The following is a 26,519-nucleotide window of genomic DNA, read 5'->3' as shown; positions in this document are numbered from 1 at the left end:
TATTAGAGGAGGTGGCCACAAGCACACCTCTCATCTCCACTTGCATCCTTGATGCTTTCTATTCCCAGGGCATGTCAGCCTGTTGCTTCTGTATTGGCCATCTAGAAGTTGGAACTTGAAATTAATATCTAACAAGGAAAAGGAGTTGCTTACCAAAGATTTTTAACAAGGGTAAGGAGTGTGTCCTGAAACCTTGAACTGCCAAATTTGTAAAACCACTGTGACCCAAATTTTGTGTAGGAACTATTTTCACAAAGCATCAGGTTCTATCTTTATTAGATTTACAGGTTGAGAGTGATGAATAAACTACTGATTTGTGTGGACATAGGGACTTTGGGTGGTTTGTGAAACTCACTTGTAAGTTAAATTAATTTATGCAATACACCTTGGAGTGGAAAACACACCAAACCTTTAAATGTTGGAAATACCTCTTTTCTACTTGCCCTCCTTGAATTACCTTGACCAACTATATACAAGTATGCAAAGAATGTGAAGAAACTGAATTGAGGGTTTCAGTCTCTTCTATTTCCAGAATTTCCCGAGCCATTGCCTATTGTACATACCACTCACAGTACCCCTGGCCTTCATTTCCCCAAAGTCAAAGGGGTTCTTTGACTTCTCTTTGGCATTAAAACTTCGTTCCCAATTTTCAATTCAAGCCTCTAGTTCTGATGACCATTTCATGCACAAGACTTGTCCAACCCTGGCCAGAACTCCTTGCTTTCTTATTTTCACATGTTGTGACTTTGGGAAAGACACATTCCCAGTCTTCTTGGCCTTGGCTCTTTGATAGGAGGCTCCTTGGTCCACCCTCTGCCTGTCATCAACTGTCATTGATAGTTTATCTTTAACTAATCATGGTACCAAGATACTGCCTTACTAAAAATATTCACCCTGGGTGTAAGGGCACAGAAATAATTAGAAAAAAAAATCTCTGAATGTAGGTAGTGGAAAAGGACAACTGAAAACTAATCACAACTTTTTGCACAAAATAAGGAACACAGAGTATATTCTTATGGTATGATAATACGATGAATAGTATCCACATACACATACGTTTAGTGTGATTAAATACTATATAAATACATATGATTATATAGCTAGAAGTACAATTCGATAATGTCAAATTTTGTTCTTTATGCTCACTTCTCCATTGCTGGTGGGAAAATGAATGGTACAGCGCTTTAGAAAACTTTCTTATAAAGTTATACATACACTTACCATATGAGCCAATAATCCCACTTGTAGGTGTTTACCCCAGATAAATGGAAACATTTGTCCACACAAAGACATCTGTGTAAATATTCATAAAAGCTTTTTCACAGTATCCCAAACTGGAAATAACCCAGAAGTCCATCAACTGAAGAATGGATAAAAGTATTGTGCTACATCCATACAATAGAATACTACTCAGCAAAAAAAAGCAACAAATTACTAACACATGCAACAACATGGATGAATATCAAAATTATTTTGCTACGTAAAAGTAGTCAGACATGAAAGGTTTTATACCATATATATGACCATTTATATGACATTCTCAAAATGTTAGCTTTATCTGTAGATTTTAGTGCCATAGAGCTTCTGGTATCAATTCCTTTGAAAAGAATTATGGACAGTAAAGCTTAATATAAATTGGAACACTTATTAAGGTCAAAATATGTGGTAAACTAACACAATGCACATTTATGTTCTGAATACTTTTGAATCCTAGAAACATAATATTAGAAATGGAAGGGATCTTAAAAATCAGCTTGTCCAGGGCTCACATTTTAAAATTCTGGAAATAACTGCATGTAAATATCTACAGATTTACTTACAGTCCAGTATTTGCAAATATTCTTACTTAAGGGTGTAGACTTTGATAGAATAAATGCTCAGTTTTTATTCAGGAAGGATCACAAGACAGCTTTTAAAGTAGGTTTTCTAAAGTAGGTTTTTCAGTAGGTTTTATTTTTGAAGATGATCCTAATTTCAGTTGTGGCTACAAATTTTGACTTGAAAGTACAGATTGTGTGTGAAGCAAATAAATAATGAAAAACTGAAAAGATTTGCTGGAAGAAATAAGTAATTCTTGATGTCATACTGGTGGGATGGTAGTTCCATACCTGGTGCCTGTATTAGCACATAGTAAGTACTCAGTAAACGGTTGCTAAGTAACTGAATGAAGCCAAAGGCTATTGCTTGACAATTTTACAGAATAGATTTTTCACACAAGAAATAATTATGCTAATGGTAAATTTGCTTGGATTCAATACATTTTGGTTTTACTTCTGTTTTTGGCTCTAATTATTTGCATCACATGAGACAGCATGTACATTTATACCTCAGTGGCTTCACCTGTAAAATGGTGATGAAGATGCCTGTACTCACTAAAATAGATTAGGTCAAGTAGAAATATGATTTAGTTAGAAGAATTTTCATAACATTTTGTATTTTTATAAGACATGTGACCTATTCAAGGTTTATATTAGAAAATCAGTCACTAAGATTCCTTCTAACTCTATGAATTTATTTTAGAAGTAGATATAAAATCCCAATTATTCATACCCATGAAGAGTTTTGATGTTATTGAGAAAACAAAAATTTATTGATACAAATATAAATATCAAAACTACTACAATAGTGTGTATACATGAGTACATATACATTATTTTTATATTTTTAATTTGCAACTAACACACTTTACTAGGTGAATCTAAAGACGGGTTTGTATTTAATAAACACATTATTTCAGGGCTAGAGATTCACAGAATTAAGCAGAGGGGGAAATCAACCTAACACCTAACATTGAGTTATTTTTGGATGGGATTAATTCTTGGATGGAATTCCAGTGGCTAAGATAAAGAGTAGCTAGTTTGTGAGCTACACACTATCAAAGAAATAATTTACTTTATGTTTAAACTAAATTATATTTAACTCTTAGGAAGTCTCTGTCTATTTTTATAAATTCTTACATTACTTGTCTGTTTCCTCTCCCTCCTTCAGATCTTAGTACAGTGAAATATAGAAATACCAAAATGGCCCACATTGCATTCTTTCCCCTAAACAGATCAAGAGCATGGGAGTGACATTACTGAATAGCTATTTTTTCCCCAGGCACTGGCCTAAGCATTCTGCATGTATCCTCTTATCCTCCCACTACAACTTCATGAACTGGGTATTACCGTCATTTTACAGCTGAGCAAACTGAGGTTTCAAGAGGTTAATAACTTTTTCAAGGTCACACAGCTGTTAAGGGGCAGAGCCAGGTCTAACATACAGGCAAATTCAACTCCACCCTTGGAGCTCTACATAATGCACCAGTGGTTCTCAAAGTGTGGTCCTAAGACCAGCAGCAGCAGCATCTTCTGGAGACTTGTTACAAATACAGATTATTGGGTTCCATGATGGAAATACTGAATCAGAAATCTGGTGGTGGAGAGGGTAGGTAGGACCCAATGTTCTGTGTTTTCACAAACATTTTGGATTATTTTGATGCTAAAGTTTGAGAAACATATGTCCTCCATAAAAGCAACATGGTTGACATTCATAAACAATTCATATTCAAAAGGCTCCATAACCATTTAACTGGTGGACTTCTTGCCTAGAGAAGCTCAGTAAATAGCATCAATAGCACACATCCTTGTAAGAATGGCAGGCGAGAAGCTGCTTGGGATCCAACTGAAGGTTAGTGTCTTTTGCACATCATTTTATTCATTGATTCCATGGGACTCAAACCACTTTTCCAAGAGGAAACAGATTAGTTATCCATAACTTATGGGAAACCAAAGTGTACATCGTTACCTGATTGATTTGGCCTCAGCCAGTTAGCGTGTCACTAATGAAAACCGTTAACAGCCGGTAAAGGTGGTGCAGTAAGTAGATTCACAGTTGACTGGGTTGCTCAGATACTCATAATTTTGATAATTTCACATGGTAAGGGATGGAGAGGGTGGGGAGCAGGGATGATTCAACTATTAGAGAAGGAGGCAAGATGCAGTAGGAAATACTTCCTTCCACACAGAATTAAAATTCCGGCTTCCTTGTTAGGCATGTATGCTTCTGCACTGCCCATCCCCCAGCTCCTGGACACCAGAGTCTAGTCAATATGCTGTGAATAACCTATATTAATCTTGGGAATTTCATGCTACTGAAGTGGGTTTGGTGCAACCAGTGTAGTGGTACGTATTTCAGAAAATGAGAGAGAGAGAGAAATAGAACACAGTTTTGGTGAAAACATGCTTCTTAATTCATATTAACTGTCTATTAGGATTGTGCTCAGTGATGTGAAAGCTTTGGAAAAACTATGTGAGATATCACATTAAAACAGGAAACAGATGGTGCTTAACTGGGTATGCAGGTGAGGAAGCAGGAGCTTCCTCATTTGGCTGTGGGATGCACGACAAGAACAGCAGCGACCTGTTTGTTCTTTAGTCCGAGTCCGCGGAAAATATCAGTATGTTTGTGAATTACAGTTCATCATGTTTAAGATGTACTAATTTACTTACATAGAATCTAACACGATAGCAAGAATATAATCTGACCATGAATTCAGTGAATTGTGGTTTATTCTCGCTATTAACAATTATTTCTGAATATCAAAACGGTTCCTTCTGATGTTAATATAGAGCATACTGGGTTTTAGAGCATGAAAGACTCAGTGCAAATTTAACCATTTGCAAGTCAGGTTAATGCTGGAATAAACTAAAATAATTTATAGAATGTACTAAAACTGAATTGCAAGGAAATTTATGATAGGTAGTCACACAATAATAAAAAACCAAAGATTAATTAACATAAAAATTCTAGCTGTCATATTTCTCTAAGTAGAAATAATTGTAATGTAATTTTATTTCACTGATTGAACCTCCAGCTAGGTCCTGGGTAAAGTCAATATGAAAATGAAAGGCTATGAAGGGCACCTTTAGGCCGGAAGGAAAACAGGACATGATCTCACCAGCTTCAGAGTTAAAACCATTGAATTACTTGCTACACACACACACACACACACACACACACACACACACAGAGATATCCTTAATGATATTCATTATTGCTCCCAAAGGATGGGAAATTTGAAAGAAAAATGAATGAGACTTTAAAAAGATCTGTCTAAACTATTTTTGGAAATTGTGAAATAACTGATGTATAGAGTTTCATTTAAAATAACTCAAAAAATTTTGTTCATTTCACTAATTCTTAAAATATCGAAGGATTGGGAGCAAAAAGAATTCTTTTATAGAAACTGTAAGTAAGAAACTAAATTATTGAATTAAATTATTGTCACAATCGTGTGGCATTTTTCTACTCACACAAATATTGAGAAATCACACTATAAGCAAAAGTTTGAATAATTAAAAAGGTAATAATCTTAGCTTTTCAAGCATAGGACTTTTACATTCCAAACAAATGTCTAGATTACTGAAGGGACTGTATTTGCTTTCTACTCCATCTTTGTATCTCTGGAACCCAGTGCCTGCTGCACCTTAGTTCCTCAGTAAATGTTGGTTGGATCAGATGAAGTAGTTTTCTTATAACACATTGGTCCGTCCCACTATATTTAGGACTGTAATGTTTCTGAATGAAGAAAACTCACCTTTCGAGTCTTATAGGCATTCATCTGAGGCTCATAAACATACTTCAGGGACCTGGTTGTTTTCCTCTCCAGTCCTCTAATGATGGTGAATAATACTGCTTTTCTAGACGTGTGCATTTGCATCTTCTGTATTTAGGGTGACTTGGGATGGATTTTTGTGGTTTAAGCTTATTGTAGAAGTAGCCACCAGAGGGAACCCACAAAAATGATCCAGAACTTTATAAATGTAAAGATAAGGCAATTCTGTGCTTCTTTTGTATTAGATAATAGCATAGTAATCACTATTTTAACTATCATTTGCTTTTTGGTTAACTCTCACATTTTTGGTATAAATTCCTAAGAGTTGGTCTATAAAATGTTTAACTTTGAAGAAATTTAGTCAAACAGCACTATTCAAAGTGACATTTGCCTTTATATAGTAACTGAAACTAATACTATTCTCTCCCACCCTCTACCTCCTACCCCCCAAAAGTCTCAAAAATCAAGAGACTTGGATTCTGGTCCTGGATCTTGAGATCTTGGGCAAGGCCATTTACATCCCTGGACTTTTGTATTTTTTCATCTGTGAAACAGTCCCAACAAAACCTATTATCATAGGGTAATGATGAGGTTTAAATAAAATGAGAAACGATATGTAGGAATGCTTAGATATTTAAAATTTTACATAAATGCAGGATAACATTTTGATGATAAGGTATTAAACCTTGAACATCCAGAACATCAGTGAATGAAAGGTCTGGGTTCCATTAATTTTCTAGTTAACTGAAGATGAAGGGAAAACTATTTTTCAATCGTTATTTTTTAAAACATATTTCTGAAACAAATCAATTTGCTTTCCTGCAGCACTATAAAAAATTAAATCTTAAGATTAAATGGGATTTAACAACCTGTTAAACAGTAACTCTAACTGTAATATTGTTGTAGTTCATTCTGTAGGAGTTGGATCTGAAACTACCCTGATCAAGGATCCTTAGGAATTTTATTTTTGTTTTGTACTTAATGCCAAAAATCAGCTGATTTTTTAGAACTTATTTCTTTTTTAATAAAAGTATAGTGTAATGAAAAAACTGTTCATGGTGACTTTACCTTTAGTGAACACAAGTTTTTGTAGTGAAATCCTGTTCTGTAAATATATTTGATTTATTGTCAAAGCATTAGAAAATATCAAGACATCTGGGGCATTTTGAATTTAGTTTTAAGTTCAAAAAAATTGAAAGAGTGAATCTCTACCTATCACTCCTCTGCAAGAATTTACCAAATTCATGGGCTAATTGGATTCAGTAATTTAAGTAGCATTTTCCAAAGACAGATAATGGTTTCCACTAAGAAACTAAAATGAATGGACTTGTGTCTGAGTTGGAGGAGCCCACAGTCTTTGTAACAGTCAGCTTTTACCAGAAGCAGTTTGTCCATTTGGGGTGACATTATTTAATTGTGGGATATATGTTACCAGAATGTAAGTTAGATATGTTAAAATTGTGCCCTACTGTATTTAAAAGGAGCTGAGTGGTATTTTATTTTTATTTTTAAAACATCTACATAGTGTTGACAAGAGCATCTGTTTTTAATTACACCTATAGATAGAACAAGACAGTATCTTTTATCATTAACTTTCTAAGGTGTTTATTGGAGAGATAGATGATAGATTTGTATACAAACACAAATATTTAAAGCACATTGTTTGGTAACTGTATACCTGTTTCCTCTCTAAGAATATGAGCAATTTAAGGTCAGAGACCATGTTCTACTTGCTTGTGTGTCCAGGGAGATATTCAAAATTGTTAACAGGACTTCCCTGGTGGTCCACTGTTTAAGACTCCATGCTCCCACCGTAGGGGGCACGGGTTCGATCCCTGGTCAGGGAACTAAGATCCCACATGCTGCTTGGCGTGGCCAAAGCCAAAACAAAAACAAAAACAAAATTGGTAATGGACAGTATGTCATGGGCACTAACCCATCAGAGCTAAGAACTGGCCTAGGTGCTAGAGCTGGGGCCTGGAGGACTCCTGCTGTGTGCCTGGTATTAATCTTTTGTTGCTGGACCATAGAAAAGTTCGAATTCCAGGGGGGTGTACAAGATGGCTAAAACAATGGCTGGGGTAGGTGGGGTGCCCAGGGCAAGATTTTAACAACTAGCACGGACATAATGCCCACACTGGCTGAAAATCAGCTTTGTTTCTTCAATGCTTAGCACAGTGCCTCACACATAGTAATACTTACTAACTTTGTACAGAATAAAAAATAATAAATTTTTTCCACACTCACCGATTAAAGCTGAGAGAAGCCAGTCTGAGAGTATTCTGGGTAAGAACAGAAATACAGTCATGTTTGAAAATATTGCTGTAGATAACCCACAAAGGAAACAGGACACAGTACATATACGGACAGAGACACACAAACATGGTATTGAAAATGGGCTGTACATAAAGAGAAAAAAGACTGATTATGTACCAATGATACCAACATCCTTTATTTTTATAGTGAGGGGTTTTCAACCAGAAAATCATCCAAAACACTGGGTGAGCTGTAGACAAAATGGCTGAAAGTTATCTGGCTTCAATTGCCACTATTCTCATGTATCCCGATTTACCATTTGCTAAGACTCAGGAGGAAGACGCAAAGTTCTAATTAACACTCAGCCAAAATGAATACACAAAAGGTGAAAGTTCCTAATATCTTAAATTGGGGGCAGAGACCGAACAACTGACAAATGTTAGAAATAGTAAAGAATTATCATAGCCATATAAGCAACAGAAAATTAATGATTTTAAGCAAGAGTAACAGAAGGAGTATAACTTGTGCTAAAATTAACTACACTGCTTTGGCCAAAAAAAAAAGAGACAAAAACTTATTAAAGAAGAAAGGCTTTCTAAGAACCAACTACTGAAACCATTTGGGCAATACCTAAGAATTAAAGAATATCTTGTAAAGGAATTATCAGTGTCAGTAATAACTATTCTGCTTCATGAACATAAGCTCTAGGTAGATTTCCTGAATTTTGCCCATTTCCAACATAGGCTCAATGTCATTTACATTTTCTAGGTGTCTTCTGAGGAGACAGCTTCATAGACAACAACCTACTCACCGTAAGCTTTAGAGACGAGCACAGTTTTACAAATGGCACCTGCATATCCAAGCAGGAAGTGTGAAATGCATATGTCCAATCCACTACATCTGTGCCTTTAGGTGAACCAACTTCCAACGCCTCCTTGAACAAGATCTGCACTCTTCACATTTCTACTTAGAATCTTCTTTATCTCTAGAACTTCTTTCCCCATTGTTCATCTCTATCCTTTTATCCTCAGCCTATTCACACCTCTGCTAGGAAAGCCTTCCTGACTTCCCCAGAAAAAAATGTGTCCCTCCTGCCCTTTTCTGGATATGGTGCACAGCATGCTCGGCCTTATGTTGTTCCCGTCTGATCGCCCTAAGTTATAAGGGCCATGAGGCCAGAGCCTCCTTCTTCATCTTTGCATCCTTCATTCCATCTTGTAGAGTGTTTACACATAGAAGATTCTTGACCATTTTTACTGTTCAGAGCAGAAAAAAGAGCATGAAACTCAGCATTTCCAAAGGTTTCTAAGTCATGTGCAAACTCAGGACTTCAAAAATCCCACATATTTCTGCTCCAGTGGGCAGAGATTTCTTAAAGAATCTCATTGTAATGAATAGAGCACGGGAAGTGGGATGCCACCATGGCTCACAGTCATGCAGTGGACTCATTCTGCAGCCCTGTTGCCGGTCTCAGACTATGACATTCAACAAATCACCTGCTGTCCATAGCGTTGTGTATTTTTTAGAATAATACCTCAGCTACCCCCCACTTGAATGATTTATAACTTATCATTAACAATCACCATCCGTGTTTTTAAAAATCACTTCTATAAGAAGCTTTGATCCAGAAATGAATAAATTCAAGGCTGCTTTCCACAGCTGACCCACTTTCCAGTGACCCATCTTGCTCTTTCACAGACTATACAAATGACTATTTCATACATTAGAAAATAACACAGAAAACAGATATTAAAGAATATAGTACTGTTAATATGTGTATATACATATATATGATAATTATGCTTCCCAGTGTAGTAATTCCTAATCAGATTTGTTATCTGTTTGTCTTCTTTGAAATCTTGTTTATGCTTTTTTCCAAATTAAATCATAGCAAAAACTTAGTGATGGACTAAAAATATTCAAATAGACAATATCTCAAATGTATAATTTCTTTATACTTGCATGCCATTTAACTTGACTGATTAACAGCGGTTTTGATGTTTGAAAAGCACTAGTCAATGAATGCTAATCTTTTAAATCGTAGATTTGTAAATAAATACATGGAAATGGAGTTAAGATATCCAAATAAGCCTATCTGCTTGTGGCACTAAAAAAAATCCTTATAAAGAAGAAAAATAAAGCACAAGCAAGAGTAAATTGCAGGAAAATGAGCACATATTAAAATAATAACATAGATTCTACATTTGTGCATGAATGTGCCATCAAGGCTAATATAAACACCTAGCAATTCTCTCCATACAAAAACACACTGTATTTTAAAATCTGGATATTCAACAATGATGAATGTCATCAAAAGCAGCCATGAGAATGACCCTCATGTCTATACTTCAAAACCTTGCCAAGAAATGTATTCCCCATATTGTCATAAACAATCTATTTGACTTCATTATCTCTGATAAACATTTCCCATCAATTCTTTTGAAGTACATAACTATTGACATGCTTCCAGATAACAACAGATAGACTAGAATAACATTTTCTTAACCCTCTTCATCAAGGTCTTCCTTCATAATAAAATATACTTTTAAAATTCATGTAGAATCATATCATTGAAATTTTATTTTAGCCACAAGCTTCTAATAAATAAAGCTGTGTGTTAAGCAAATTCAGTCTTTTCAAATGCTTTCAAACTAAGCATCACATTTTTTCTTCTGCAATGAAAAGCCCCTGAACAAATTAGCAAGTCTGTCTGAAAGCCTGTTCAGAAGTAGTATTTTATCAAGTAACATTTTAAAAAATTGACTTAACTGTTAAAGATCACATCAGTGTTCCCACCCCAACCTTACCACTAGTTATCAACAAACTGTTCATCTGTAAACTCATAGAGCCCTGAATCTACAGACTCTATTTGTCAATCAATTTACCTACTTTGTATTAACCACAGGCTTTGTGGCTAAAGTTTACTATGCTGAGGAATATTTGCTGAATTAAGCAATGTTGTCAAAGTGATAATAACCTTGTGTCATCAATATTAATATTGACTCATCATATTTCCAAAACATATTTTAATAAGTTACTTTTTCCTTGAGGAAAACAGAACATACTGTAAGTTTAATTTAACATAAAATCAAGAAAATCCTGGTATGTTTATTATGGGAAAGCATCGGTGGAGCTAGTCTCTAGGAAAAAGGGAGGATGACACATATGCTTTATCCTCTTCTACAGAGGTCTACTGTCAACTGACTGGAAGTTTACTGTCCATCACTGAATGGCTAAGAGAGACACCTAACTTCTAGGCAGGCTACCATCCTGTGTTGTGCGCTTTGACTGTATTTACACAAACACAGATGACACGAACTAAAGTCCTTAGTGAGAAATCCCATGACTGGCTTGCATAAGACTATAGGAAATTGGCCCAAGGTGAATGAAAACTCTTAAGGAAAGTCATAGCATGGAGGCCAAGTTCCTTCTAGGCAGGACCTGCATTAATTCACTTACCTGAGGGATTGCTGGAACCCTTTACCTTGATGGGTCAGGCATGGTGCCACTAAAGCCTGGGGTTCTTGCTCTGCACACCTTCTGGCAAGTCAAAAGCAGAGACAGTCTAGTTTCACCTGTTTCTCAAGATAGTAACAGCCTGGTGACGGTTAAGAGTATGCATTTGGGTATCACACAGATCTGGGTGTAAGTGCTAACTCTACCACCTACTAGCTGGGTGGCCTGGAGCAATTTACCTAATTTCTGAGATTTAGTTTACCACATTTGTAAAATGAGGATAAAAACAGAACCTACTTCATAGGATCACTGTGAGATTAAATGAGATACTGTGTGCAAATCACTTGTTAGAACCTAGGAAATACTCAAGTTAACTATGATGATAACAATGCCCCAATTTAAAAATGCCACCTAATTCACAAAAGTATTTGTGGTGAATGTTCATAATATGTCTATTTTGATCTCACTGTGTCGTAAGACTCAAGGTAGGTTACTGAAAATCACAGAACAGGGAATTATCAAGAATACTGGGCAGGGGTTATAATTACAGTGGTGAGCAAGACATTCAAACTCATTTAGAGCTTCTAGTCCCATTGGGAGGAACAGAAGTAAAAGTCAATTTCAAGCCAATGTAATGATGATAAGCACTGTACTCTATGGACACTTGTAACCGAGGCTTGGGTGTTAGCGTGCGGAATGTTCTGGAAGGCTTACTGAGGAAGCGACATGAAGACAAAAGAGACCTGAGAATGAGTAAGAGTTAGATACACATGCAGCGTTGGGGAGAAAGGGAGTGGGGGATGAAGGATAAAGGTGATGAGAGAAGGTACATATGGCAGGAAGCCACCATTAGAGACAACAAGAATAATATATGCAAAGGCCCGGAGAGAAAAGACTGTTGCAAATGTGTGTGGTGGCTGGGAGCTAGGGGGTAAAGCACAGTAGCAGAGCTATGATCTTATGTTTGTTGGTGGCTGACTAAATGGCAATGTGGCCAGGCCCAGACTCTGGAGTCACATTACTTTGTGGGTAGGGGAGGGTCAGGGCTTGGATTCCACCCTCAGAGATTCTTATTCAATTGGTTGTGGATGTGGTCTAAGTGCTCATATTGTTTAAAGGCATTCTAGGCAACCAGTATTTAAATTTCAAATAATCCGGATCAACCTATCAAAAGGGAGCAGGAGAATCTGGTAATGGACCTTCATTCTGAATCAAGGAAAAGGGGGTTGTGATGTCAGGTAACGCTTTCATGACAGCTGCTTACAGGTACCTTCCAAACCTCCTAGGAGAAAATGCCAGTGATGAATCCTCAGGGCCACACAGCAAATACTCACAAACCCATCTAGGATTATATCCTTGTTTTCAAAACCAGCCATGGTTGTGTCCCAGGTACCCATTTTCATTTATATCCCAAGATGCATCTTTTGGCTATAAAATAGAAACATTGGAAATTAACTTTGCTAGATAATGATAATCCCATCATTAACCTATGGCAAACAGTTGTTACTGCACAGGTACACTCAAGAAAAACTAGCAGAAAAGAGATGCAGGGCGTGAAATTTGCTCTATTATTTTTTGCAATGTGGCCTGTTTACTCTTTCCTTGTTTTTCCATGACCCAGGATCCATGGACATGAGCTAAGTCATAGGCATAATTTATTCTTAGCCAGCACTCATGAATAGGCCATAGGTGGTAGCATGTTGCATTTATATGAAAGGAGCTCTGCTTTTAGTTAGGTGGGAAAAGTACCTCCAAATTTGTTTCTCCAGGGTGCCCACTGCACTGTGTTCTCAGTTATGAATAATTGCTTATGTGAATAGTAACATTCTTTTCTTATACAGGTTATCACCACACTCCCACCTATCTACCCTATTTGAGTTAGAAGCAGTTTGGTGTGAGATTCAGCTTCCATCCAGACAAAATTATTTCAGCTATATTTTATATTCACTTTTCTTTTTCCTGGAAGTAGAGAAAGGGGCCCTTGAGCTGTCTTCTACGATATTCCCGCCATTCATTCTCAGCCTTCAATCTCCCACGCACCTCAGTGCTCTAAACCTTGTATCCAGATGCTGCCGACTCCTGACTGTCCTTCAGAGAGTTGAATATAGAGACCTTGTCTTTCTGTGTAAAGTCATGTGTTCACAGTGGGGACCTGGGTCTTGATGTGACTGAGGACAAATTCAAAAAGCAATATACAATCAAATTATTAATGAAATCGGATCATCTTTTTCTGAAATTTTATAAATAAAATATGACTAAGTATTTTAGCTAATATGCTAGGTAATTATTTAAGCAAGAGAAAACAGGTATATTTTGTAATATTTCTGCAAAGGAAGGAAGAAAAGCTGCATAAGACACTTATTTCTGACGTTTAAGTAAATTCACTCAAAAGGAGTTATTTCACTAAGACCATAGCTTTAGTCATCAATCAGTAATAACACAAGTCCCCAGAACAGAATAAAAGCTCCAGAACCCACTGCTCAAAACCTGCCAGGAAACACATCCCCCAAGGAAGAAAGGTAAAAATATCAGAGGGAAACTGGCAATATCTCCCAGGGATCTACAAGATGCCTAGAAGTGAATGTCATTTTCTCACCAATAATCTGCACTTTAATCTTACATGAAACAATTTTTCACAAAAAAAGTCTCTGTTCCCTTGTGTTTGATAAAGAAAAAGAATTAGAAATAGGCCCAATTTCTTTTAGAAATGTAGGTTTCTTCAGCTTTTGATTGGCCTTTCTCATGACCCCCTATACAAGAAGACAGATAATAAATATAATGATTTATACTGAAAAGAGAGCAGTGAGGATAATGGCCCAAACAGTGCTGTCTTTTATTATGTTACCATAGTAAATAATAGCAGTACTCACACCGTTATACTTAAGGTTGTAGCCGCAATTCCATTATAATTCTTGTTTTTCAGAAGTTTACAACTTGGTCTTGACAATATACTCTAGCCTGAAAGTAGCCATGTTTTTGGTTTTTTTTCTTTTCTTCAGTCAAAGGCTGGTTTTCCTTGATTGTCACATGGTTATTGAATAATCAAATTGGAAACTTAAATAATACTTTCACTGTTTTCTGGCTATACTTTGCATATATCGAAATCCTCTTCTGTAGCACACACACACACACACACACACACACACACACCATCCATTGGTTTGCCTATACATTCAACACTTGTATTTAGAAAAATGAACATTCAGTGCATTCAATGTTCTTTAATTGGTATGACCACTATAATAACTTACTACAAAATACCTAAAATGACATATATTAAAATGTTTTTATATGCAATTCTGCAAATAATACGACATTTTGATTAAGGTACATAGTCCCAGATGAAAACAGAAACACAATTCTACTAAAGGTGGGCTATCAAATTCAATAAAAAACATTAATAAAGAGGAAATCAAATATTTCAATAAGCCCGAGTGAAAATGGGCAATTTTTTCATTGTATTCATTTTATACCCTTAACAAGAGGAGAGAATATTTAGACTCTAAGTATAATTTGCCTTAATTTGTATTGTCCGAAAAATTTACTCAATGGGAGACAAATTCTTCTAGTAAAATAATAAATGTTACCTGTTCAGTAGTAGCAGAAGGAGAATTAGGAACCATGTAGAAAATTATAAACAGTGCGTAACCTGTGACCCCAAAAGCCTGAAACTTATAATAATTTGGCACTGATGTTAATTCTGCTGACTTAGTCCAAAAGAGTCTTTTGGTGAGAGAAAAAATGTCCTGTGAAAGAATAATTAGGAGGAAAAATTCTGACGCTGTAGCTCTTGTTTGGACCTAAGAAAGCAAATGCCTAAATCCACATAGTTCATTGCTGAAAAGAGAGATTCTCTTTAGACTAGGAGCTACCTCAAATATTCTGTCTTATTCATTCTTTTTTCTCATGCCTAAGAAATACAATTTTGTCTTATGGAAGAATGGAAAATGGAAACGACTTTTATAGTAGATTGCCCAAGATTTAATTTGCAAACATTAACAACTCTACCTTAGTTTTCTAAGTCAAACAGGAAAAAAAGAAAATTTCTCAATTTGAGCAATTCTTTGAAATATTTTAAGTTGAAAAAGAATTGGCTAATTTTTTATTTCAATTCCAAACTCAAGAGGTCCTTAAAAATGGAGGAAAAATAATTAGCTTGAAAAGAGTGAAAAAAATCTATTAAAATGGCAACATTCTTCTAGCTTTTGCTTATCAGACCCCAGATTATAAGAACTATAATACAGGTGATACTTGTAATTTGGATAGAAACTTACCAAAGGATCTAAATGAAGGAAATCAGCATCTACTAGAGATTCTATTCAGAGAGTGATCCAGAAAAATCAAAGACACTGGAGAGAAAATAGGCAGCATCTACAATGGCTGCATTGGAACCATGAAAGGGAAATACCTGAAATCAGAAATTTTAAAATATCCTACTTTGTAAAAGTCTTTTGTGTAAAACTATAGGGTACTAAAATATGAAGGTAAATTAGGACTAGTGTTCAGTAATAAACAATACATATGTAAAATAATCTGTTTTTTAAATCACAAAGTCTCATTTACTTGTCCTTTTGCAACTACCCAAATCCATTGTGATCAGCAATAGAGGAAAACCATTAGGAGTGCTTTGCCTGCCTTCATGATACCAACACCAGAACATGCAAAAGCACACCTGAAATCTCATGAATAACTTAATGGGTATGACAGGGAGACTCAGATACGTCCCAAATGTGGTTTTAAATTTGGGAGTAAAAATGAGATTAAAAAACAACAGCAACAAACAAACAATTAAAGCACTAAAAAGCCAAAGCAGAGAATGGAGCAAAAGACATGGTTAATCACAGAGAAATCTCACCTGTGAGTGGCAGGATGGTTTAGTGATTATCAGTACAATCTCTGCAGTCAGGCTGCCTCCTGAGACTTTCTACTACTCCACACTACCTCTTTCATTTTTCTACCATCAGACACTTGAGAATGAACAAAAATGACCCTTGAAATTTTGTCATCTTCAAAAGTTTGGGGATAAAAGAAGAAAAATGACATAAAATGGAGCTTCCCAAGACCTAAGTCTTCTGGAGGACCTGACAACAGTTCTTTCACTGCCTGTCCTGAGGGACTGGCCAAGAACGGCCTCTGGACACCATCTGGGGCTCAGTGGGATGCAACCTCCAACTATATAAGGAGTCAAAAGCCACCCTTGGAAGGGAAAATGTTAACTCACCAATCTCCCCCAGTAAGAAGCTATTATTCTCAACTTCTGGCTGTGAAATGTTCACTATTAGTAGTCACATGATACTAGTAACACTCTTCACCAAAAGTTATTATTTGCTTTAGAAATGTATTTCTGGGACTTCCCTGGTGGTACAGTGGTTAAGAATCCTCCTGCCAATGCAGGGGACATGGGTTCGACCCCTGGTCCAGGAAGATCCAACATGCTGAAGAGCAACTAAGCCCGTGCACCACAACTACTGAGCCTGCACTCTAGAGCCCGCAAGCCACACTACTGAGCCCGCCTGACACAACTACTGAAGCCCAAGCGCCTAGAGCCCGTGCTCTGCAACAAGAGAAGCCACAGCAATGAGAAGCCCGCGCACCGCAATGAAGAATAGCCCCCGCTTGCCACAACTAGAGAAAGCCCGCGCACAGCAACGAAGACCCAACGCAGCCAAAAATAAATAAATTAATTAATTAATTAATTATTTTTTAAAAAAGAAATCTATTTCTGCAGAAGAACTAATACTGGTTATTAATATGTTTCTGTTATTACTTTGATTCTATCACACAATATTATGATTCTTTGGACAGTACTGGAAAGATGCACTGCATTTTAAAAATGATCATTAAGGCAGCATAATTACCATCAATTGTTTAAAGAAATGAGCAGCTATTTATTATACAACACCCTGGCACATGTGTGTGTTTTCATGTTCAATTTGTGTTGATTTAAGTGCTTATTATAGGTGAAGGATATTGATAGAATATTTTTGCAAATGGCCTCAAAACATGGAGAGAATTCCTTTTTCTTTTTTACTACCACAAATTTCAACATGAAATATTTTGCCAGTATGCTATGAACACCAATAGTATAACATAAACCATGGAAGAATTCCAGGCTATGTTGACGTATTTTATGAATGTTATGGGATGGCAGATTGGAGGTGTACATCTGCGGGGGTTGGCCAGTCATCCCACTGCCGTCTGTGTATCTGTATGCTTAAATGAATTAGCTAATATAAAAACAGCGCATAAACAAGTTCAATGCCATAGAATTTCCTTTATAGGGTACAGAATATTCAAATCTGAGTAAAGGAAGACAAAATTATGTTCAATTGCTATTACTTGGGAATGCGGTATGTATAAAATGGAAAAGCTACAGCACCCAAACAGAAAGGCCTTATGAACACTGCTTGGCTGTTCTCCTTTTTCTCCCTTTCATTGTGTCACCCTGTTTTACTGGCAGCATTGTTTTTGCAACCTAGGATGTGGGCAATGATCTTTTATCAAAGGACTGGAGAGACCATCCCACACCTCAAGGTCATTCAATGACTACCAAATCCCTTTCTTCCTGAGGAAAAAACAAACCACAATATGCAACCTTCAACCCTAGATTCCCATCTCTGAATTACTCTTTATACAACAAACATTGTAGTCACTTATCAACAGAGGCCCCCCTGGTAGCTGATCTAAGAAAAGAGTCACTTAGCAATGAGACATTCTTGTCCTATCCTTTACATACATATAAAAATCCCTCAACGATAAGCTCCAGCTACAGGGCTTGATGTCAACAGCTTCACACTGAATTCTCTTTTCGCCCCTTGAATTTAATTCCTTCATGATGCCTCTTACTGGTTAAATAGTGTAAATGATTTTTCTGGTATATTAGCTGTCTCCAACTTTCATTATGTTTTCTCTTAATTCTTAAACATTATTTTGCTTAAGTCATTATTTCTCCATGGGTTCATTATTCGCTAAACAATTGTGTGTGTGTGTGTGTGTGTGTGTGTGTGTAATAACTACAAAGATGAATAAAAAGAAGCAACAAATGATCCCTTAGGGGAAACTATACATACAAACATACAGTACGTATAATTGGTGTTAATTTTGATGGTGGTATTTTTAAGTTAGACAAGAAACAATAAAACTTTTATTTTTAGCTAACAGTTTGTGGGCTAATTTAGTCCTTGAAATCCTTCCAAGCATGATAGCTTAAAATTTGCCCCAGATGGACTTTCTCTTCTGTTCAAATTGCTCGACAGCAACATAACAGCCATTTATAACAAAGTCTGCAGAAATGGGCTGGCGCTTCTAGTCTTCCAAATACAAATACATCGGTCTGTTTGTAAGGAGAGTGCCCCCATAAATCACCATGAATTAAAGAGGAACGAACCCGTCCCAATCAAAACATCAGGAAGAAACCATTGCACAATAGATAAGAACACAAACAAGTGCAAAGCATCACTTGAGTTTTTATAGAAGGCCCATATTTTTGGACGGCAACCAGTGCTGTTTCACATGCTGTACTTTTTCTAATCTGACTGACTCACAGTCTTGTGATAGTGAGATAAGCTAGGTAGGCAAATTTTTATAGAGTTGCAATTACTGAAATTGTCATTACGCTGCTCACTGTAAAATAAATATAGATAGAAGTGAAATTATGCACAGGCTAGAAGTAGAAAGTGTTTTGCTTCTGTTTGCTAAATTAATCTCTTCCTAAATGGCTGCAGGCCAGGTAGGTTAGCATTTGTGGTTTCAAAGGTTTTCAGCGCTTGCAATGAGCCATGAAATTACTGCATGCTGCTGAAAATGGCAGCTGATGAAAGGAAAAGAGTGAATCCCAAAGGCAGAAAGACAGGAGGAAGCAAAATTACAGGCAGAAAGTCTGATTTTTGATGTTGCTCATTGTGAAATGTACACCCAAACTTTTAATAAAACATAAAACATTAATAAACCTGCTAACAATTCCTTACAATTTCTTTTGAAGTCTGAGTATAATTTCTGAATACTTATTAAAACAGGCAACGATTCAGAGGGGGCTGAGCAGTTTTCTATCTATGGTATGTGCTGTATTGGTAGAGACTCTCCTTGTGACTTTTGAAATAAGATTTTTATTGATGTTTTTAATTGAATCACACAAAAGGATTGATTTTCAGTTAATAAAAGTACCCAGATCCTTTTAGTTTTCTGTTAGGATTAGCTAGTCTTAGTTATGATACTGTCACCAGCATATACTATAATCAGGGCTGCTATCCTGTTTTAAATCGTCTGAATTTCCTCAGAATAAGAGGATACCTGAGTCTTCACACATAGGTTTGAAAACTCTCCAGGCCAGAACACTGTGTCCCAACAGTCTTCACCCAATTCTCAGAAAGAATGTGAGTCAGTTGGATTTTATAAAACCACACATGCTACTACATCTTGACATAGACAGGCAGATTATTCAGGCCCAAAGTAAACATTTTCCCAATCCCCAGGCTTTGCCTCCTGAGCACCAATTTCAAATTGAAGGTTGTCACAGTTCTTAAATATATTTATAAAGGTATTTCCCATCTTGTAATGAAAACCAGTCTTTAAGACTTCCAGGCATTCCATAGCCAGGAGAGGTTCCTGAAAAGTGAAATGATCATCATTTGGAAATCCAAATTTCTGTATATTTGACAGCCTCAGTCTCTGTACAACTGGAGTTCATCCATACTAAAATAATCATGCCACAGCTAAGGAATGCAAAATCGTTACACATTCTCAGAGATTCCAGGCACTTATACTTGCCTGATTTCATAGATTAATTACTAGGAAGACAGAGGATTGTAAAAATCTTTGGATTAAATTCTGTTATGGAAGGCATAAATAATCTAATGATTACTATGCATGCCTGGTCAAACAGTTCCTGTCACCAAGTTATTGGAGTGCTTTTTTCACTTCTAGCAAGGAAATGATCTGAACTGCAAATTGAGCTCAGCTGTAAGGAAGAGATGCTTCAATCTTAGCCCTCAATTCTTCCACAAAGAGGGGAGTGGCCAAGTTAGCAACAAAAAAAGCACAAGAAGCATTCACTTATTCATGCAATATTTAAAAATAAAGTCCCCATATGGGAAATACCTAACTACCTCCTGCAGTAGTCTTTGCATTGATTTTTAAATGGCCATAAAAAACTTTCCTTCCAATATTCATAGTGTACCCCCATTTAAAAATAATAGTTACAGTTATGTGATTTCAGGCAGAAGTGGTTTATCGGAAAGTGTATTCGATGTGGAGTGGAAAGAACACAGATTTGTCACTTAATAGCCATGTGATCATATGGCAAAGGGCACTACCTTCCTGGGTCTGATTTTTGTTTTTTTTTGTTTCTTGGCATCCAAATAACAATAGAAATACTTAACCTAATAGAATTAAATGAGTGCACTTTCCACTTTGTAAACTAGAAACTTCTATACAATTGTGAGAAATGATTTGAAAATGAATTGTTTGAGACATCATTGGTTTTCAAATAAGATTGATGAGGAAAGTTACCAAGGAGTCTGGAAAATTAATGAAGCTGAGGATATAGACTAAGTGGCCATGTGTAACGGGGCTTCATAGGAGGAAACTGACACTGTCACATACCTGAACTGCTATTCCCACCTTACTGAATTTTGAGTTGAGCTACAATTTTCAAGAAATTCAAATTCAAACTGAGTTGCCATAATTCCTGATTTACCCCATCTTGTGTCAGCCCCAAAGCTTCAGTGACAAAAAAAAAAGAAAGATATCATGCTTGTCCCTTGCTCAAGCCAGCTTGAAAGCACATTTCCCCACATCATATTCACACAGGAATCAGAAAAGATGTTGACCTTAGAAAAATGAGCTGTAAGTTTTACCATCCAGTTCAATTTATTCTCTGTCATACCTACCGTCAAGTTTGATCTAAAGTCAAATTGTAAATTCAGAAGGAGTGGAACTAAAGGATACTAATCATACTGATGACAATGGAGGTATTTGAAAATACAGCCATTTCCCATTAATGCTTCTGCTGTAATTGCTATGTTCACAATGATTCAACAGAATTCTATTTTCAAGTAAAAAAAAAAAAGATCTGTTACAGCAAACCCCAACATCCAAATAACATCAAAAGCAAAGATTTCCCTCAACCTCGGAACTAATGACTAGGAAGTTAAATGCTCAGTGATAGATAATCCATGAATTAAAATTAAAATTCTGTTGTCAATGTGAAGGATATGTGAACCTGCCTTGGAAAACTTCTGTCGAAAGGGATTATTTGTACATTCATTCAACAAATGTTTATTGAAAGTCTAGTATGTTCCAAGTGTTGTAAACACTGGGAAGCATATAAGACAAATTCATCTCTATTGGACCTTAAATTCTAATGAGCCTGGGTATATGACAGGGATATAAATCAATTTCATTTTGATTGTCTATGCACATTGATTAAAGATGAGCCTAGGGAACTATGTTACAAAGAACTATGATAATATATGTAAGTTCGAGAGGAAAGACTGCCAGAATTGACTAGTGATGTCTGTCGTGGGAGCAGGATAGAGAAGTATTGGCACACATGCCATGCTTTTGCTACTCCTACATTCTAGGAAATGACCATGGGGCTAAAAGCCTCAAATTCAGAACTTTAACCTATGGAAAATATTGGTGCTAACCACATATGCCAGATTGACCTTCTTTTGTGCTGTCTTTTTCAAGGGAAATAAGAGAAAATTACCTACTTACATTTCTATGTACCCCAAGGAAGGCTCCTGAGTTTTCACGAAAGAAACCTTTTCTTTCTTTTATTCATCAGAACATAAGTCTATGCCCTTATAGAAAATATTTGCCCTTCACAGTCTTACCAAATTATGCCAATTTCAAACTCTCTGCTATCTTATAGTAACCAAATCCTTGATCACACTTTCAGGTTAATCTTACATTTGGTGGGTAGCCACAAACCAAATTTCAGCCAACTTGATAATAAAATACCTATGACAACATAAAGGCAAAGGATATTCAACTGACGATTCAAAGAAATATAAATGCAATGAAGCAAATTTTAAAAATCTTTGACCACACTAGTAACCAGGAAAATGCACACTGAACAATAATGAGTCACCATTTTTCCATATCAAATCGGCAAACATTTTAAAAGAATGGATAAGATAACATTGGCAAGAGTGTAGGTAAAGAGCACACTCACACTTAAGCAATACCAGCAATACTGCTGCTTTGGAAAACAATTTGTCAGCACTTAAAAACATCTAAAATATGTATACTCTTAGAAAGCATTTCCATTTTTAGGAAGCACTCACACAGGTGTGTTTGCACAAGCATATTTATTATCATGTAATTTACAAGAATAACAACTTGTTCATCAATATCAGATTGGTAAGACATAGCATAGTAAATCCATACTATGGAATAAAATGCACTCACTGAAAAAATAAGTTCAATAGACTTGTAGTGAGATAATATTCACTATATATCACTGAGAAAAAGTGGATAGAAATACCATCTTTAGAGACATTAAAGCCTCATTCAACCTTTCACATTTCAAACTGACCAAAAATAGTGACATAGTAAATAAATGAAAAGACTTAACTATTTATCATTTTTTCTATATGAATTTTACCTCAAAGTAACCAAAAAGATGATGAGGGAAATTTTCTTTACATGAGAAGTAAATTAATAAGTAAAAATAAAATAAGATAAAAATACAGTAAATAAAATTTTAAAAATAAAAAATAAATTAAATAAATATGTAGAACAAAGTAAAAATATTACTGTTTTGCACTCCTAATGAGTGGAGCTGGGCAATGATTAAAGACCGCTGACAAAAAGCAGCAACTAGGCACTATGTGCCTTCTGATGGAAGAACTTACCACCACCAGTGAAATAGTTCTGCTTGAAAAGAGAAATTGAACCTGAATCTGATCAAGCATTTCTATCTAATTACCAAATTACAGGAAATAGAGGACAGAGAAACATTTTAAACCAGACCACAGGGATGCAATCAGCAAAGTACAGACTGTGGGAAACTATAAACAAACAATTTGATTTCTTCAACAAACAAATTGAGAGGAAAAAAATACCAAGATATGAAGGAGGAATGTATAGCTTCAAAGAAGTGTGGGAAGCACAAAATCCAGTCACAATGCTTGAATCCAGCAAACTGTTAAAAAAAAGAAAAAATTATGAGGCAATTGGAAATTTGAACACTGACTGGGGGATATTTGATATTGAATAATTATTGCTAGTTTTATTTAGTTGAAATACTAACATTATGTTTTCAGAGTCCTACATTTTAGACATATACACTGAAATCATTATAAATAACATTTTGTAATGTCTAGGATTTACTTAAAAAGAATCCAGAAATGGGGTACATATTGAGGTAAGGATGAAACAAACCAGCTGTGAGTTAGTAGTTATTGAAGCTGGGTGTTAGGAAAAAAAAAAAAAAAAGGATGTTTATGGTACTATTCTATGTGCTTCTCGAAATGTTCAGATTTTTTAAATAATACCACAGCTTAAAACAGGAATATAGAAAATTCAAAAAATAAAAATGACATGGTTGTACCAGTGCAAATATTTCCCTTTCAAATACCTTTGGTGCATTTACAAAATTAATCATTTTGAAGATACAAAGATGATCTTAATTAATTCAAAAAAAAAAACTATTTCACAAGCACTATTCACTGGCACTATTCACTGGCAATATTATAAGAAATTAATATCATTGGGAAAAATGTCATTTTTTCCCCAAATTAATTAACAGATTTGACCATTTCAGTGAGATTTTTATTGAGAGAAGCCTTTAGAAAATTCCTCTATATTTCATCCCGAATTAAAGTTTAAAAATAGTAACAAATGCAATTGTGAAAAATGAGAGAAAAAGAGGGTTGCTTCCAACAATTATGTAATAAAATTAAAATATTATGTAACTGGCATAAGATTGACAGATCAGTGATATAGAATAGATAACCTCAAAATAGACCTCAGTGTAAAGAAGGATTTAATATTTGATAAGGATTCATACACAGTGGAGGAAAGAAATAAAATTTTTTGTTAAAAAAAAAATCATGAACAGGAAGAGTTAGAGATCATATATTGATGCCTATAATCAGAAAGAATGTTGATAAGAAGTGTTTAGTTCACATGTGTTCAGCCTACACTTAAAAGTACAGAAGCATGGGACTTCCCTGGCAGTCCAGTGGTTAAGACTCTACGCTTACACCGCAGGGGGCGCAGGTTCCATCTCTGGTCAGGGAACTAAGATCCTGCATGCTGCACGGTCAAAAAATAAAAATAAAAATAATACAGAAGGAATCAGATCTACTTTTCCCCCTTAACTCATAGTTTCAGTCATCATAGATAAGGATTATACCACCTTTCATATTTCTAATAAATTTGTGTTTGGAAACTTATCAATGGATGGTGTGATTATTTGTCCACATATTCAACTAATCATATTTTATTCAATTATGCTTTTTTTCTGGTTAGTTTCTAATTACTAAAAACTGTTTTAAAAGTTTTGTAACAATCTATTTCTACCATCTTCCTGATTTTTTTCCAGATTTTCCAAAGCTATCATCTCCCAGATTTTCCATAGTAATGATCAAAATAGTTGGCTGCTCACTGTACAAAGAGAAGTCAAGGCTTGAGAGAGTATACGAGTTCATACCGATTTCCTCCATGCCTCCAGATTGAATGCTGGGAGTAAATGCCAGCTCACAGCTGATCAATTTCTTTCCTCCTGTCATTGAAAATGTTTAAAATTTACATTTCTATCAAGAATCCTAAACTCATCTTCTCAAACAGAAGGAAAGTGCTCTTCCTTCTTCACTGATTCCTAATCTAAATGCAGTTTATAGCTTGCTATATACCAGACCTGCTATATACTATCCATGAAATATAGAGGGGTATAACATAGGCTTTACCACTTGTATATTAAACTCACTGCTTTGAATATGTTTTATAAGTCAAGGTGCTCTGTTCATATAGAGCCCAGCATCATGCAGATACACAGCACAGTCAATGCTTCCTTAAACAGTCAGTGCTTTCAAATCCACACAGGCTTTGGGAAATCATGTAGTGAAGTCTTTGTGAATATTTACGGGAAACCAGGTATCTTTTCTTAGCTTTGAGAATGGGGGGAATATTTAGTGGCCTAAAGACAATATTGATTTCTGCAGGATCTCTGCAGCATTTCTTTAGCCTTGTTGTAAACCAGGCACCCAGAAGTGGGTTCCATGAGGCATTGTAGCATGTCACATTCCTTCCAAAAGTATTCCACACAGACAGTTGCTTTCACTGAACAAAATCATTCTGGGAACATGCTAAATTAGTTCATTCTCCTGTATTATCTTCACCTTCTATGATTCAAGAGGGATGGAAGGAGGATAGAGAGATGGGGAGAGAAAGGAAGGAAAGAAGGGAAGGAAGGAAGGAAAGAAGGAATGGAGGGAGGGAGGGAGAAAGGGAGGGAGAAAGAGAAGGAGGAGAGGGGAAGGAGAGAAGGGAAGGGGGAGGGGGAGAGAAGGTAAAAAAACAAATTGCCCTCCAGTAGGTTAATAAGAACTGCTTGATTTCAAATCTGAAGACAAGACTACTTCTCTAATGTTTGAATACCTCACTGTACAATGGGAATAGTAATAGATTGAAGGCATGCAAAGTTCTAGTGTAGTGCTTGGCATATAATAAGCGGAAGTAAATGTGTTATCTCTTTGCACCTCCTCTATTCTTCTGAGGCTCAGCCACTTGCTCTGACACAGTCACAACCATCCAACTCAGCTTATGCTCTGGTGATCCCTTGTCTAGGGCCAACCAATCTGACCAGACACAAACCTGGAATCTGTGGTTTTTCTCACCACTTCTAGACTTGAATGTAACAGCACACTGAGGAGTATAAAATCTAGGTTCTGAGCAGCTGTCTAATGGGTAAGTGTGTTGGTTGGGGTGGGGTGTTTTAATGGAAGAAATTTGACCAGTAAGAAAGAAGAGAGAGGAGATGCAGACCTCCAGTCAGATAAAGTCTGTCTCCCTCCTTTCCTCCCACCTGCTGTTCTAAGGCACTTTCACCAAGTAGTCTGATCAGAGATACCAAGTGACCAAGTGGATGCACCTCCCAAGCCACTGTCTTTGTCTCTTTTAGGTTTATCCTAAAGCAGAAGCCAGCGAGGTAACACTTCACCTACTGTTGCTTCCCATCCTTAGCAACTTCACTTCCCCCTTT

This window comes from Eubalaena glacialis, chromosome 17 (genome assembly GCF_028564815.1).
Source record: "Eubalaena glacialis isolate mEubGla1 chromosome 17, mEubGla1.1.hap2.+ XY, whole genome shotgun sequence".
NCBI lineage: Eukaryota > Metazoa > Chordata > Mammalia > Artiodactyla > Balaenidae > Eubalaena > Eubalaena glacialis.
Note: the sequence above shows the minus strand (reverse complement) of the source record.